Raw genomic sequence first — 17,158 nt, forward strand, 5'->3', positions numbered from 1 at the left:
CTAGAGCATGACTTTGTTCTAGTCTCCAGCCTGATCACATTCTCTCCTCTTTTTTTTTTTTTCTTTTTCCAACCAACTTCTTACTTTATCAATTCCTTTTCTAGAATTTTTTTAAAAAAATTCATATTTACAGTCATATTCCATCCCTTCAGCCTGTTTACCCTTATTTTCATGTGTATGTATATGTATATATTTCTTTTTTTCTTTCTTTAAGATTTTGGGAGGTAGTTTCTTCTAAGAGACCAGAATACACCAAAATCAAGTGGGTGGGTCTGTTCTATAAAACAGTATAATATATATATATATGTATATATATATAAATTATTTCTTATTTTTTATTTTGTCCCCCTTTCTTCGCCCCCTCTGGTTTCGGGTCTCTTCTTATTTGGTTAATGTATATTTTTCTGGAGTCTTTGACACTCTTTTAGTATTTTGTTCTCTCATTCATCTATTCTTATCTGGATAAAATGACAAGGCAGAAAACTCATCACTAAAAAAAAGAACAAGAGGCAGTACTAATGGCTAGGGACCTAATCAATATGGACATTAGTAATATGTTAGAACTAGAGTTCAGAATGACAATTATCAAGGTGCTAGCTGGGCTTGAAAAAAGCATGGAAGATATTAGAGAATCTCATTCTGGAAAAATAAAATCCCTTTCTGGAGAAATAAAAGAACCAAAATCTAACCAAGTTGAAATTAAAAAAAAAAAGTTATTAATGAGGTTCAATTAAAAAAATGGAGGCTCTTATTGATAGGATAAATGAGGCAGAAGAGAGAATTGGTGATATAGAAGAAAAAATGATGGAGAAGAAAGAAGCTGAGCAAAAGAGGGACAATTACTGAACCATGAGGGGAGAATTCAAGAGATAAGTGATACCATAAGATGAAACAATATTAGAATAATTGGGATCCCATAAGAAGAAGAGAGAGAGAGATGGGCCAAAGGTATATTGGAGCAAATTATAGTAAGGAATTTCCCTAATATGGCAAAGGGGACGAGCATCATAATCCAGGAGGCACAGAGAACCCCTCCTAAAATTAATAAAAATAGGTCCACACCCTGTCATCTTAATAGTAAAACTTATAAGTCTTAGTGACAAAGAGAAAATCCTGAAACAGCTTGGGACAGGAGGTCTATAACATATTACAGTAAAAATATTATATTGGCAGTGGACCTATCCACAGAGGCCAGAAAGGACTGGCATGATATATTCAGAGCACTAAACGAGAAAAATATGCAGCTAAGAATACTATATCCAGCTAGGCTGTCATTGAAAGTAGAAGGAGAGATAAAAAGCTTCTTGGACAAACAAAAATTAAAAGAATTAGCAAACACCAGACCAGCCCTACAGGAAATATTGAAAGGGGTCCTCTGAGCAAAGAGAGTCTAAAAGTAACAGACCAGAAAGGGACAGAGACAATATACAGTAACAGTCACATTACAGGTAATACAATGGCACTAAATTCATATCTTCAATAGTTACCCTGAATGTAAATGGGCTAAATGCCCCAATCAAAAGAAATGAGGTATCAAAATGGATTTTAAAAAAAGACCCATTGATATGCAGTCTATAAGAAACTCATTTTAGACCCAAAGACATGTCAAGATTTAAAGTGAGGGGGTAGTAAACCATTTACCATGTTAATTGACATCAAAAAGAAATCTGGGGTGGAAATCCTCGTATCAGATAAATTACATGTAATGCCAAAGAGTATAAGAGATGAGGAAAGACACTATACTACACTTAAAGGGTCTTTCCAACGAGAAGATGTAATAATTTTAAACATCTATGTCCCTAACATGGGATCAGCAAATTATATAAACCATTAATAACAAAATCAAAGAAACACATTGACAATAATACAATAATAGTGGGGGGACTTTAACACCCTCCCTCATTGAAATGGACAGATCAGCTAAGCAAAAGTTCAATCAGGAAATAAAGGCTTTAAATGACACACTGGGCCAGATGGACTTCACAGATATATTCAGAACATTCCATCACAAAGCAATGAAATACATATTCTTCTCTAGTGCACATGAAACATTCTCCAGAATAGATCATGTATTGGGTCACAAATCTGGTCTCCATCAGTACCAAAAGACTGGAATCATTCCCTGCATATTTTCAGACCACAATGCTCTGAAACTAGAAAACAATCACAAGAGGAAAGTTGGAAAGAACTCAAATACACGGAGGCTAAAGAGCATCTCCACTAATGAATGAATGGGTCAACCAGGAAATTAAAGAAGAATTAAAAAAGAAATTCATGGAAACAAATGAAAATGAAAACACAACTGTTCAAAATCTTTGGGATACAGCAAAGGCAATCCTGAGAGGAAAGTATATAGCAATACAAGCCTTTCTCAAGAAACAAGAAAGGTCTCAAGTATACAACCTAACCCTACACCTAAAGGAGGTAGAGAAATAACAGGAAAGAAAGCCTAAACCCAGCAGGAGAAGGGAAATAATAATTGGAGCAGAAATCAATGATATAGAAACCAAAAGAACAGTGGAACAAATCAACGAAACTAGGAGCTAGTTCTTTGAAAGAATTAATAAGATTGATAAACCCCTGGCCAGACTTATCAAAAAGAAAAGAGAAAGGACCCAAATTAATAAAACCATGAATGAAAGAGGAGAGATTGCAACAAACACCAAAATATACAAATAATTATAAGAACATATTATGAACAAGTATACACCAGCAAATTTGACAATCTAGAAGAAATGCATGCATTCCTAGAGACATATAAACTACCAAAACTGAATCAGAAAGAACTAGAAAACCTGAACAACCCATAGCCAGTTAGAAGGTTGAAGCAGTCATCAAAAGTCTCCTGACAAACAAAAGCTGAGGGGCAGATGGTTTCCCAGGGGAATTCTACCAAACATTTAATGAAAAATCAATACTTATTCGCCTGAAACTGTTCCAAAAAATAGAAATGGAAGGAAAACTTCCAAACTCATTTTATGAGGCCAGCATTACTTTGATCCCAAAGCAAGACAAAGATCCCACCCAAAAGGAGAATTACAGACCAATATCCTTGATGAACATGGATGCAAAAATACTCACCAAAATACTAGCCAATAGGTACATTAACAGGATTATTCACCAAGACCAAGTGGAATTTATTCCAGGGCTGCAAGTTTGGTCCAACATCTGCAAATCAACATGATACAAAACATTAATAAAAGAAAGAACAGGAACCATATAATACTCTCAATAGAAGCTGAAAAAGCATTTGGCAAAGTACAGCATTCTTTCTTGATCAAAACTCTTCATAGTGTAGAGATTGAGGGTATATATCTCCATATCATCAAAGCGATCTATGAAAAACCTACTGCAAATACCATTCTCAATGGGGAAAAATTGAGAGCTTTTCTGTTAAGGTCAGGAACACAGCAGGGATGTCCATTATCACCACTGCTATTCACCATAGTACTAGAAGTCCTAGCCTCAGCAATCAGACAACAAAAAGAAATTTAAGGCATCTGGACCAACAAAGAAGAAGTCAAACTCTCACTCTTTGCAGATATGATACTTTATATGGAAAACCCAAAAGACTCCACTCCAAAATTGCTAGAACTCATATAGGAATTCAGTAAAGTGTCAGGATACATAATCAATGTGCAGAAATCAGTTGCATTTCTATACACCAACATCAAGACAGAAGATAAATTAAGGAGTTGATCCCACTTACAATTACACCCAAAACCATAAGATACCTAGGAATAAATGTAACCAAAAAGGCAAAACATCTGTACTCAGAAAATTATAAAGTACGTATGATAGAAATTGAAGAAGACTCAAAGAAATGGAAAAATGTTCCATGCTCATGGATTGGGAGAAAAACATCGCGAAAATATCTATGCTACCTAAAGTAATTCACATAGTTAATGTCATCCCTATCAAAATCCCATCATTTTTTTTAAAGAAATGGGACAAATAATCCTAAAATTTATATGGAATCAGAAGAGAACCTGAAGAGCCAGAGGAATGTTGAAAAAGAGCACCAAATTGGTGGCATCACAATTCCAGACTTCAACCTCTATTACAAAGCTGCATTCAAGACAGTATGTTACTGGCACAAGAACAGACACATATATCAATGGAACAGAACAGAGAAACCAGAAATGGACCCTCAACTCTTGGGTCAACTAATCTTTGACAAAGCAAGAGAGAACGTCCAAGGGAAAAAAAGACAGTCTCTTTAACAAATGGTGTTGGGAAAATTAGACAGCCACATGCAGAAGAATGAAACTGGACCATTTCCTTACACCACACACAAAAATAGACTCAAAAATGGATGAAAGACCTCAATGTGAGACAGGAATCCACTGAAATCCTTGAGGAGAACACAGGCAGCAACCTCTTTGAACTCAGCCATAGCAACTTCTTAGAAACATTGCCAAAGACAAGGGAAGCAAGGGGGGAAAATGAGATATTGGGACTTCATCAAGATCAAAAGCTCTCTCACAGCAAAGGAAACAGTAAACAAAACCAAAGGACAATTAACAGAATGGGAGAAGATATTCGCAAATGACATATGAGATAAAGGGTTAGTATCCAAAAATCTACAAAGAACTTAACAAACTCAACACCCAAAGAACACATAATCCAATCAAGAAATGGAAAGAAGACATGAACAGACATTTCTGCAATGAAGACATCCAGATGGCCAACAGACACATGAAAAAGTGGTCCAGATCACTCGGCATCAAGGATATACAAATCAAAACCACAAGGAGATACCACCTCACAGCAGTCAGAATGGCTTAAATTAACAAGTAGGAAATGACAGGTGTTGGTGAGGATGCAGCAAAAGGGGAACCCTCCTACACTGTTGGTGGGAATGCAAGCTAGTGCAGCCACTCTGGAAAACAGTATGGAGGTTCTTCAAAAATTTGAAAATAGAGCTACCCTACGACCCAGCAATTGCACTACTGGGTATTTACCCTAAAAATACAAATGTAGTGATCCAAAGGGCATGTGTACCCAAATGTTTATAGCAGCAATGTCCACAGTAGCCGAAATATGGAAAGAACCTAGATATCCATCAACCTATGAATGGATAAAGAAGATGTGGTATATATTTACAATGGAATACTATGTAGGCATCAAAAGAAATGAAATCTTGCCATTTGTGATGATGTGGATGGAACTAGAGGGTATTATGCTTAGGGAAAAAAGTCAATCAGAGAAAGACAATTATCATATGATCTCTCTGATATGAGGAATTTGAGAGACATGGTTGGGGGGTTTGGGGGGTAGGGAAGGAAAAAATGAGATAAGATGGGATCAGGAGGGAGACAAACCATAAGAGACTCTAAATCTCATGAAACAAACTGAGGCTTGCTGGGGGGTTGGGGGTTGGGATAGGGTGGCTGGGTTATGGACATTGGGTAAGGTATGTGCTATGGTGAGTGTTGTGAAATGTATAAGCCTGATGATTCACAGACCTGTATCCTTGGGGCAAATAATACCTTATATGTTAAGAAAATAATAAACAAACAAACAAATAAATAATAGGAAAACTGTTATGAATTTTGAAAAATTTGCAAAAATCTTGCAGCATATAAATGTAAATTAAAAATTTGAATTCCAGTGTCTGTCTTTAAAACCTATTCTTTTTCTACTGCTTTGAGTGGCAGTTGTAGGTTGTGGCTGGATGTAATTCCTATGAAATCATCAAAACTAATGAACAATAAATGAAAACTAACTGAAAGCCATGATACAGTTATTTAAATTTGTGGAGTGGTTTCAATATGGTTAGAATATACAGACGTTAGGAATAAACCTAACCAAAGAGGTGAAATATCTGTACTTGAGCAACTACAGAACACTCATGAAAGAAATTGAAGAAGACACAAAAAGATGGAAAAGTATTTCATTTTCATGGATCAGAAGAATAAACGTTGTTAAAATGTCTTTCTTGCCCAGAGCAATCTACACTTTCAATACCATCCCAATCAAAATTCCACTGACATTTTTCAAAGTGCTAGAACAAAGATCCTAAAATTTGTATGGAACAAGAAAAGACCCCAAATTATTAAATAAATGTTGAAAAAGAAAAACAAAACTGGGGGCATCATGTTGCCTGATTTCAAGCTTTACAACAAAGCTGTGATCACCAAGACAGCATGGTACTGGCACAGAAACAGACACATAGACCAGTGGAACAGAGTAGAGAGTCCAAATATGGATCCACAATTCTATAGTCGAATAATCTTCGACAAAGCAGGAGAAAATATGCAGTGGAAAAAAGACAGTCTCTTTAGTAAAATCTCTGGGAAAATTGGACACGTATGTATAGAAGAATGAAACTTGACCATTCTCTTATACCATCCACAAAGATAAACTCGAAATGGATAAAAGACCTCAACATGAGACAGGAATCTATCAAAATCCTAGATAACATAGATAGTAACCTTTTTGACTTTGGACATAGCAACTTCTTTCAAGATATGTCTCCAAAGGCAAAGGAAGCAAAAGCAAAAATGAACTTTTGGGACTTCATCAAGATGAAAAGCTTCTGCACAGCAAAAGAAACAGTCAACAAAACAAAGAGGCAACCCATGGAATGGGAGAAGATATTCACAAATGACACTAGAGACAAAGGGCTGATATCCAAGATTATAAAGAACTCCTCAAACTCAACACACACAAAACAGATAAACATGTCAAAAAATGGGCAGAAGACATGAACAGATGCTTCTCCAAAGAAGACATATAAAATGGCTAATAGGCATATGAAAAAATCTTCATCATCATTAGCCATCAGGGAGATTCAAATCAAAACCACATTGAGATACCACCTTACACTTGTTAGGATGGCCAAAACTAACAAGACAGGAAACAACAAATGTTGGAGAGGATGTGGAGAAAGGGGAACACTCTTACAGTGATGGTCTGAATGCAAGTTGGTGCAGCTACTTTGGAAAACAGTGTGGAGATTCTTCCAAAAATTAAAAAATAGAGCTACCCTATGACCCTGCAACTGCACTACTGAGTATTTACCCCAAAGATACAGATGTAGTGAAAAGAGGGGCCACCTGTATCCCAATGTTCATAGTAGCAATAGCCATGGTTGCCAAACTGTGGAAAGAACCAAGATGCCCTTCAAGAGATGAATGGATAAAGATATGGTCCATATATACAATGGAGTATTATGCCTCCATCAGAAAGGATGAATACCCAACTTTTTATATCAACATGATGGGACTGGAAGAGATTATGCTAAGTGAAATAAGTCAAGCAGAGAAAGTCGATTATCGTATGGTTTGACTTACTTGTGGAGCGTAAGGAATAACATGGAGGACATTAGGAGAAGGAAAGAAAAAGTCAATTTGGGGAAATTGGAGGGGGAGAGGAACCATGATAGACTGTGGATTCTGAGAATCAACTTGAGGGTTTTAGAGGGGAGAGGAGAGGGAGGTTATGTAAGCCTGGTGGTATTAAGAAGGGCATGTATTGCATGGAGCACTGGGTGTGGTGCATAAAAAATGAAGCTTGGAACACAAATAAAATAAAATAAAATAAAATAAAATAAAATAAAATAAAGTAAAATAAAAAGAATAGAGATATGTTGAAAGAAAAAAACCATCACCAAGAGAAAGGTAAAGGGTAGATTATAATGACATACTGAGGACTTTTTTTCCGCTATGGAAAGTTTTATAATTATTTTCATCAGAAAAAAAAGACACAACTGAATATCTATTTTATAAAGATCATGGGCATAATTTGGGAGGACTGGCCAGGTCTTAGAGGAGAAATACAAGTTTTTCCTATATTGGGAATAGTGAGGATTACATTTAAAATGTGAATAAACAATCAAATGTGTTTGTTAGACTTAGAAATTAAAAATGTTCTATTCTTTCAAGTGACTGTATTCTCAGAATGAAAAAGAATCAGGGCAGTAGTATCATTTTCTAGATTGAGACATAAGATTAATGGTGAGGAATTTAAGTGCAGTAAAATGCAATAAATACACAGGCAAGGAGTTAATTTAGAGGTAAATTAATGAAATCAGTTTGGTCAAGTTGACTCACGATTATATATTTTACCCTGCTGAAACTACCTTTTCAAGATAGCAATTAAGTATTTAATTCACTTAAATTAGTTAATTATGTGGTAAAGAAAATACCTATTTCCAGAGTAAATATTGCTGTCTGATCTATCACTCAGGTTGATCTAAAATCCCAACTTGGGTGTACCTGAGTGGTTCAGTGGGTTAAGCCTCTGCCTTTGGCTCAGTCATGATCTCAGTGTCCCGGGATGGAGCCCCGCATTGGGAATCTCTGCTCAGCAGGGAACCTGCTTCCCGCCCCCACCCTCCTGCTGCTCTACCTACTTGTGATCTCTCTCTCTCTCTCAAATAAATAAAATCTTAAAAAAATAAAAGAATGTTTAAAAAAATAAAATCCCCACTTGGGCAAAACATTCTTCATTTCTTTCTTCAGTAGCCCTTACCCCCTATGTCAATATAAGATAAAAAGGTTTTCTTTGGTCTGCAGTGGAAGGAAAATAGAGTTCCATTTTAAGTCTAAGTCCACACTGGCTTGGAGTTTTTACAATTTTCCAGTAGGTCTGCTTTTGCAATTTCATCAAGATTTTTTTTTTCTCTTTTTGATATGGACAAAAAGCTTTAGCCTACTCTTGGTATTATTTATATTTCCATTATTCAAATACAAACATTTCATGGTGGGAGAACATAAAGCCACAGAAGTTGACTGTAATAACTCATTATACAGGAAAGCAGGAAAAAATACCTAATAGAAAAAGGACAGTCTCTTCAATAAATGGTGCCGGTAAAATTAGACAGCCAAACGCAAAAGAATGCAAGTGGACCATTTTCTTATACCATAAACAATAATAAACTCAAAGTGAATGAAAGACCTAATTCTGAAATAGGAATCCACCAAAATCCTAGAGGAGAACACAGGCAGCAACCTCTTTTACCTCCATTGAAGCAAATTCTTGCTAGACACATCCCCAAAAGCAAAGGAAACAAATGCAGAAATGAACTATTGGGACTTCATTAAGTTAAAAAGCTTCTGCACAGCAAAGGAAACAGTGAGCAAAACTAAAAAACAATCTATGGAATGGAAGAAGATATTGGCAAATGACATATCAGATAAAGAGTAGTATTCCAGATCTATAAAGAATTTATCAAACTCAGCACTCAAAAAACAAATAATCCAGTCAAAAATGGGCAGAAGACATGAACAGACATTTCTTCAAAGAAGATCTACAAATGAACAACAGATACATAAAAATATACTCAACACCACTTAGCATTATGGAGATACATATAAAAATCACAATGAGATACCACCTCACACCAGTCAAAATGGTTAAAATTAACAAGACATGACCCACCAATTGTTGGTGAGAATGCAGAGAAAAGGAAACCCTCTTATACTGTTGGTGGGAATGCAAGCTGGTACAGCCACTCTGGAAAATAGTATGGAGGTCCCTCAAGAAGTTAAAAAAGAGCTACCTTATGAACCAGAAATTGCATTACTAGGTATTTAACCCAAAGATACACACGTAGTGAAAAGAAGGGGTATCTGCATGCCAATGTTCATAGCAGCAATGTCCACAATAGCCAAACTGTGGAAAGAGTTGAGCTATCTATCAACAGATGAATGGATAAAGAAGATATGGTTTATATATATACCCTCAGTATTTACTTTACTTAGATTCACCAATTACCATTTTGTTACTTCTTTAGCATTCTGTTTTTCTCCCCATATATACATATATGTGTGTGTGTATATAAATATATATTTATATACACACACACATACACGTGTGTGCATGTGCATGTATTTGTTGAACCATTTCACAGTTGTTGAAAATCTGATGTCCCTTTACCTGGAAATATTTCAGTGTTTCCCGCCACAAAAGTGTATTGCCCTACTGAAGAGTATTAAATTATCAAAGTAACAAATTTAACATTGATACAATATAATAATCTATCGTCCATATTCAAACACACCAACTGTGTCAATGCTAATTAGCTAAATTCCTGAGGAATGTAGCTTAAATTTTTTACTGGTTTAACCAAAGGTCTAAGCAAGAATGTCTTCTTTCCAGACCATTTCAAATGGATACAATCTCTGTTTTGGCATTTACCTTAAAATATAAGTGTTAAATCTCTCAGGACTATAGAACACATCTTGAATATTTGAATTAATATGTGAACTTACCTTAAAGGAATTTTTGTTAGTGTACATAGCTTCTTTAGAAGTTTCATAAAGTTACAATTGTGATATATAACAACCTAAAAGCTATAAAATACCAATGAAAGCATTTAAGCAAGACACAAATAGAATGTGTTCATGAATTGAAGACTAATATTGTTAAAGTGTCTGTATCAATATCCAAGCACTCTACAGATTCAATGAAGTTCCTATCAAAATTCCAGTACCATTTACAGAAAAAAAATCTTTAAAATCATACAGAACCACAAAATACCATGACTAGCCAAATACATTGTGAAAAGAACAAAAATAGAGGCTTCCTGATTTCAAAATATTATAAGTCTCCAGTAATCAAAACAGTATGGTAATGGCACAAAGACAGACATATCAAATAACAGAACAAAGTAGAGATTCCAGGAATCACTCCATGCATATATAGCGCATTGATCTTCAACAAAGATATTGAGAATTCGCAATGGGAAAAGTATAGTCACTTCGACAAATGGTTTTGGAAAAACCATCTCCACAAATAACTGGACCTTTTTCTTACACCATACACAAACTTCAACTCAAAATGAATTACAGACTTGAAAGTAAGAAATGAAACTTCATCAGGAAAAAAAAAAAAGCTTCCTGACACTGGTTTTAGCAATGATTTTATGGATATGACACCAAAAGCACAGGCAACAAAACAAAAAATATACAAGAAGAACAAACTAAAAAACTGTACAACAAAAGAATCAATCAATGGAGTGAAAAGACAAAATAAGAAATTGGAGAAAAAATTTGCAAATAAAAATATTGCAAACAATACATCTGCTAAGTGGTTAGTAACTAAGTGGTTAGTAACTAAAATATATAGGGAATTCTTATAACTCAATAATTTAAAAAATGCTTTAAAAAATGTGGAGAGGACTTGATAGACATTTCTCTAAAGAAGACGTACAAATAGCCAAAAGGTATATGAAAAATAGCTCAACATCACTAATCATCAGGGATAGGAAAATCAACAACACAGTGAGATTACCTCCCACCTGGAATGATTATACATTGTGGGTGGGAATGTAAAATGTTATAGTTGCTATGGAAAACAGTATGGTAGTTCCTTGAAATATGAAAGTAGAACTACTATATCATCTAGTAATTTCACTTTTGGGTATATACTGAAAAAAATGAAATCAGGATCTTTAATAGATATTAGTTTCTGTGTCATTGCAGCACTAATTATAATAGCAAAGATGTGTAAACAACCTAAATGTCCATCCACACTTGAACAAATAAGTAAACTGTAGTATACATTTACAATGGAATACTATTTAGCCTTAAAAAAGAAAGTATATAATATATGACAAAATGGATTAACCAGGAGGATATTATTCTAAGTGAAATAAGTCAATCACAGAAACACAATTACTGCATGTTTTTTCCTCTATGAGGTATCCAAAAACATCAAATTCATAGAGTCAAAGAGTAGAATGGTGGATGCTAGGGTCAGATGTAAGCAGAAATAGGGAGTTATCAAACAATAGGCATAAAGTTTCAGTCAAGCAAGATGAATAAATTCTAGAGATCTTTCCTACAACATTGTAGCTATAGTTAACAATAGATTGTATATTTAAAATTTTGTTAAGAAGGTAGATCTCTGTTGTTATTTCTCCTAAAAATAAGTCTTTATAAAGAAGACAATTTTCACTCTCACTTTCTTGAATAATATTTTGTATTTGGCTTCTTGAATGTGACACTTTTCTCCAACCTTTCAAAAAGCTTATTTCATTTTTTTGTCTCTACCTTCATAGTATATTTCTATGGCTCTTCCACACTGATTTTTAACCATGTGCTGAGAACTGTAGTCCCAACTCTATGAAACTCACACTCAAATACCAACTTCACATTGGCATCTTTGCTTAAATATATTTAAATGTCTCTATTTAAAAAAAAATTACTAAAGACAACAGAAGACTTGGAGAGATGATGTGAAATTAGGCTTTCTTATTTTTAAATTTTAATTATTTATTTTTGTTATTTTTAAATTTCTTATCACTTTGTATCCAATAAAAATCCAGAAAAACACTCTTAAAAACATGTATTTATAGTGTCATTTCATGAAAAATAATAATATAAAGTTATATATATATATATAACATGTATTTCTAGTGTCATTTCATGAAAAATAATAATTAAAGTTACATATATATATATATATATATAAAGTTTCTTTTATCAAATACAATGAGAATGAAGTCTATGAAAAGCTATTTCAATTAAAACATTTTATGTTACCCTTTGCACTGGCACAGGGACTGATTGTCTTCAGAGTGTGGCTACAATTTTGCTTCCTATACTCTGGATTTGGAAAGAGTTGCACCCTGCAAGCTAGCCCCAGTTTTTGTGTCAGCTCATTTCCCCTTGAGTTTATCCAGTGGGAGGCAATGGTGAGAAAGTTGAGGGAAAGAGAAGGGAAAAAACTAGCATAGTGTGCCATTGATCTGTTTCCAGTGATGCACATCATGAAAGCTGAAGTAAATTGGTCAAAATGTAGCTAATCTTTATGACTTACATAAGAAGAAGATTTTTGTGGCTATTTTTGAATAGACATCTCTATGTATGCAATCAGGAAAATTTTTACTTGCCATACCTAATTCCTGAATAATTAAATTCCCCATTCTATATTTAAATAATACAATTTAATTAGAACTTGCCTTCTTTGCTAGGCTGAACCCTAACATGAATGTCAGTGCAGAAATGTGATATGGGAGGTAAAGATAAAAATAATTTATAAAATGGATACACGCTATGGGGAAGATGGCAGAGTAGGAGGACCTTTGCCCCACATATACAACTAGGTAACACTCACATCGCTTAAATATTCCAGAAAAAGACCTGAAGACTGGCAGAATGAACTCCACAACCTAAGGTAGAGAAGAGCCCACATTAGAGGAAAGTAGGAAAGGCAGAGACATGATTTGAGACCTAAAGGGGTGGTGACCATCATTGAACAGTAGGGATCTGGGAGCACAGTGAAGGGCAAGAAAGACGATCATGCCAGGAATTCTGCACAGGGAAGATGAACCCCAAGGATATTTGGTTTTGAAAGCTAGAGGGGCCAAATTTCAGAGGTTCTTACAAACAGCTGGATGTAAAACCTGGACTTCTTAAAATCAGCATGCTCCTATCTAGGGGAGTCCTGAGGGTATCAGGAAGCTGCGTCTCAGAACTTAACAAGGCAGTACCACAAGCAGCCTGAGTAGATACAGCATAGAACCAGCAGTTTGAAAAATGTCAGAGGCAGAAAGGCGGGAGAGTGGTTTCATTCATCACAGAATGTGTCCCCATGAAATAGGGATCTCAGAAAGTTCCTCCAGAAACTAAGAATTTGGCAGATGCCATTTGCCTATCCCATCCCCCAGCATAAACACATGGTCACCTGTGGGAACCAGTGTGCTGCACCTACACCCACTACTCAGAGGCTTGTACCAAGACTCCCTCTCTCACCCCCACCCCGTTCCCAGGGATCTACCCTTTCTAGTCACACCCATATGCCTCAATTTCAGTGCTGCAGGGCCCCTTCCCCAGAAGAGTAATATAAATTTGCCAACACTACATCTTCCTACCGACACATTTTGTGCAGCCCCAGTTTTGTCAGGCTGCAGCTATAACAGCAGCTAGCACTGTGGAAACATGAGGAAGCATTGTTAAAATTGTAGGACCTGCCCACATGCCCTTTGCAGATCCACTTAGGCTGGCAGGTTCTCATAAGTCAGGGGTGGTTCCAGGTCTCAATTAAGCCAGCGGACCAGTGCGTGCCTTTTTAAAACTCCCCAGACCTGCCAAAGGAAGCAACTCCAGACAACTGAACTGAAGGGAAAATAGGCAAAAATACAACAGGGCCCATGCACCATGAACAGGAGACATTCCCTGAAGCACAAGGTCTTTGGGACCAATGCCTGTACTGCAAGGCATTGTAAGACCTATTCTACACAAGACCATTACCTTCAACAGCAGGAGATGTAACTGACTTTTCTAACACACAGAAAGAGACACAAAGATTTAGGCAAAATGAGGAGAGAGAGGAATATATTCCAAATGAAAGAACAGATCAAACCACAGCAAGAGACTTCAGTGAAATGGATATAAGTAATATGGCTGATTGAGAATTCTAAGTAATGATCATGAGGGTATTCACTGTGCTTGAAAAAAGAATAGAAGACATCAGTGAAAGCCTTAACAAAGAGATAAAAGAGAACCAGAGATGAACACAATAAATGAAATTAAAAATACGATTGGGGAATAATCAGCAGGCTAGAGGAAGCAGAGGAAAGAATGATCTGGAATACAGAGTAATAGAAAGTAACCACACTGAACAAAAGAGAGGGAATATAAAGCAAATTGAGAATACACTTAGAGAAATCTGTGACTCCATTAAGTGTAATATTTGCATTTTAGGGATCCTAGAAGAAGAGAAAAAAAATGGGTAGAAAGTTTATTTGAAGAAATAAGAGCTGTACTTCCCTAATCTGGAGAATGAAACATATCTAGATACAGGAGGCACAGAGATTCTCCAAAAAAATAAACCCAAGGAGTTCCACACTAAGACACACTGTAATTAAAATGGCAAAAAGTAGTGATAAAGAAAAATCCTAAAAGCAGCAACAGAAAATAAGACAGTTACCTATAAACATAACCTTAGAAGGCCAGCAGCAGATTTTTCAGCAGAACTTTACCAGCTGAAAGGGACTGGCATGACATATTCAAAGCACTCAAAGGGAAAAACCTATAGCCAAAAATACTTTATCCAGCAAGGCTATCATTCAGAATAGAAAGGAATAAAGAGTTTCTCAGACAAACAAAAACTTAAAAATTTCCTGATAATTAAACCAGCCCTACAGGAAATATTCAAAGGGGCTCCTTTGGGTGGAAAGAAAAGACCATAAAGGAGGGTAAGGAAGACAATATATCTGTAAAAACCAGTCAAGGGATTCACAGAATAAAAGAATATAAAATATGACACTATATACCTAAAACATGGATGGGGGGTAGTAAAGAATGGGTACAAACTTAAGTGACCATCAACTTAATATAGACTTCTGTATGCAGAAGATGTTACAAACAAGCCTAATGGTAACCACAGATAAAATACCAGTAATAGATAAGCAAAGAATAAAAGAGAAAAGGATTCAAGTATATCACTAAAGAAAACCAATAAGCTGTGAAAGAAAAAGAGATGAAAGGATCAGAGAGAAACTATAGAAACAACCACAAAACAAATAAATATACATCTATCAAAAATTACTTAAAAAAAGAATAATACGGGGCGCCTGGGTGGCTCAGTGGGTTAAAGCCTCTGCCTTTGGCTCGGGTCGTGGTCCCAGGGTCCTGGGATCGAGCCCCGCATCGGACTCTCTGCTCGGCAGGGAGCCTGCTTCCTCCTCTCTCTCTCTCTCTCTCTCTCTCTGCCTGCCTCTCTGCTTACTTGTGATCTCTGACTGTCAAATAAATAAATAAAATCTTTAAAAAAAAAAAAAGAATAATACAAATATAAAAATATAAATAATATATAAATAAAAATATATAATATATATTACATATACAAATAAATATATATAAATAAAATATATATAAATAAAAATATAGAAAAATAAATACACATCTATCAATAATTACTTAAAATGAAAATGGACTAAATGCTCCAATCAAATGACATAGGATGACACAGTAGATAAACCCATGTATAAACTGCCTACAAGGAACTCAATTTAGAGATAAACACAACTGCAGATTGAAAACAAGGGGATGGAGAAGCATTTATCATGTGAACAGGTATTTAAAGAAACCTGGCATAGCAATACTTATATTGGACAAAATAGACTTTAAAACAAAAGGCTGTAATAGGAAACAAAGAGGCACAATATATAATAATAAAAGGGATACTCCAACAAGAAGATATAACAATTATAAACACATATGGACTTAATATGGGAGCACCCAGATACATAAAATAGTTAATAACAAGCATAAAGGAACTAATAAATACTTATACAATAATAGTAGGGGACTTTAAACACTCCATTTACACCAACAGGCAGATCATCCGAACAGAAAATCAACAAAGGAACAAAGAAAGAAACAAAGAAACAAAGTGTGTCTGGATACACTGGACCAGATGTATTTAACGTATATATTCAGAACATTCAACCCTAAGAGAGCAGAATACACATTCTTTTCAAGTGCATATGGAACATTCTTTAGAATAGATGACATATTAGGCCACAAAACAAGTCTTAACAAATTTGAAAAGACTGAAATCATACCATGCATCCTCTGACTACAACACTATGAAACTAGAAATAAAACACAAGAAAAATCTGGAAAGAGACAAATACATGGAAGTTAAATAACATACATCTAAACAGTGAATGAGTCAATCAAGAAATCAAGGAGATAAAAAATTACATGGAAACTAAGTTAAGTGTAAACACAGTGACCCAAAATCTTTGGAATGAGGCAAATGCTTTTATAAGAGGGAAGTTGATAGTAACCCAGGCTTATTTCAAGAAACAAGGGGAATATCAAACAACCTAACCTTACACCTAAAGCAGCTAGAAAAAGAACAACAAATGAAATCCAAAACCAGCAAAAGGAAGGAAATAATAAGGATTAGAGCAGAAATAAGTGATATAGAAATGGGGGAGGCAGTGAAATCAATGAAACTGGGAACTGGTTCTTTGAAAAAAAAAATCACAAAATTGAAAAACCTCTAAGATTGACTTATCAAGAAAAAAAGGGAAAGGCCTGAAATGAAATCACAAATGAGTGTGTAGAACTAACAACCAACACCATAGAAGTACAAACATATGTAAGAGAATATTATGAAAAAATTATATATCAAGACATTAGGCAGCCTAGAAGAAATGGACAAATTCCTAGGAATATATAATCTACCAAAA

The sequence above is a fragment of the Enhydra lutris genome, unplaced genomic scaffold, assembly GCF_002288905.1.
Source record: "Enhydra lutris kenyoni isolate GAN:26980312 unplaced genomic scaffold, ASM228890v2 scaffoldscaffold3, whole genome shotgun sequence".
NCBI classification, from domain to species: Eukaryota; Metazoa; Chordata; class Mammalia; order Carnivora; family Mustelidae; genus Enhydra; species Enhydra lutris.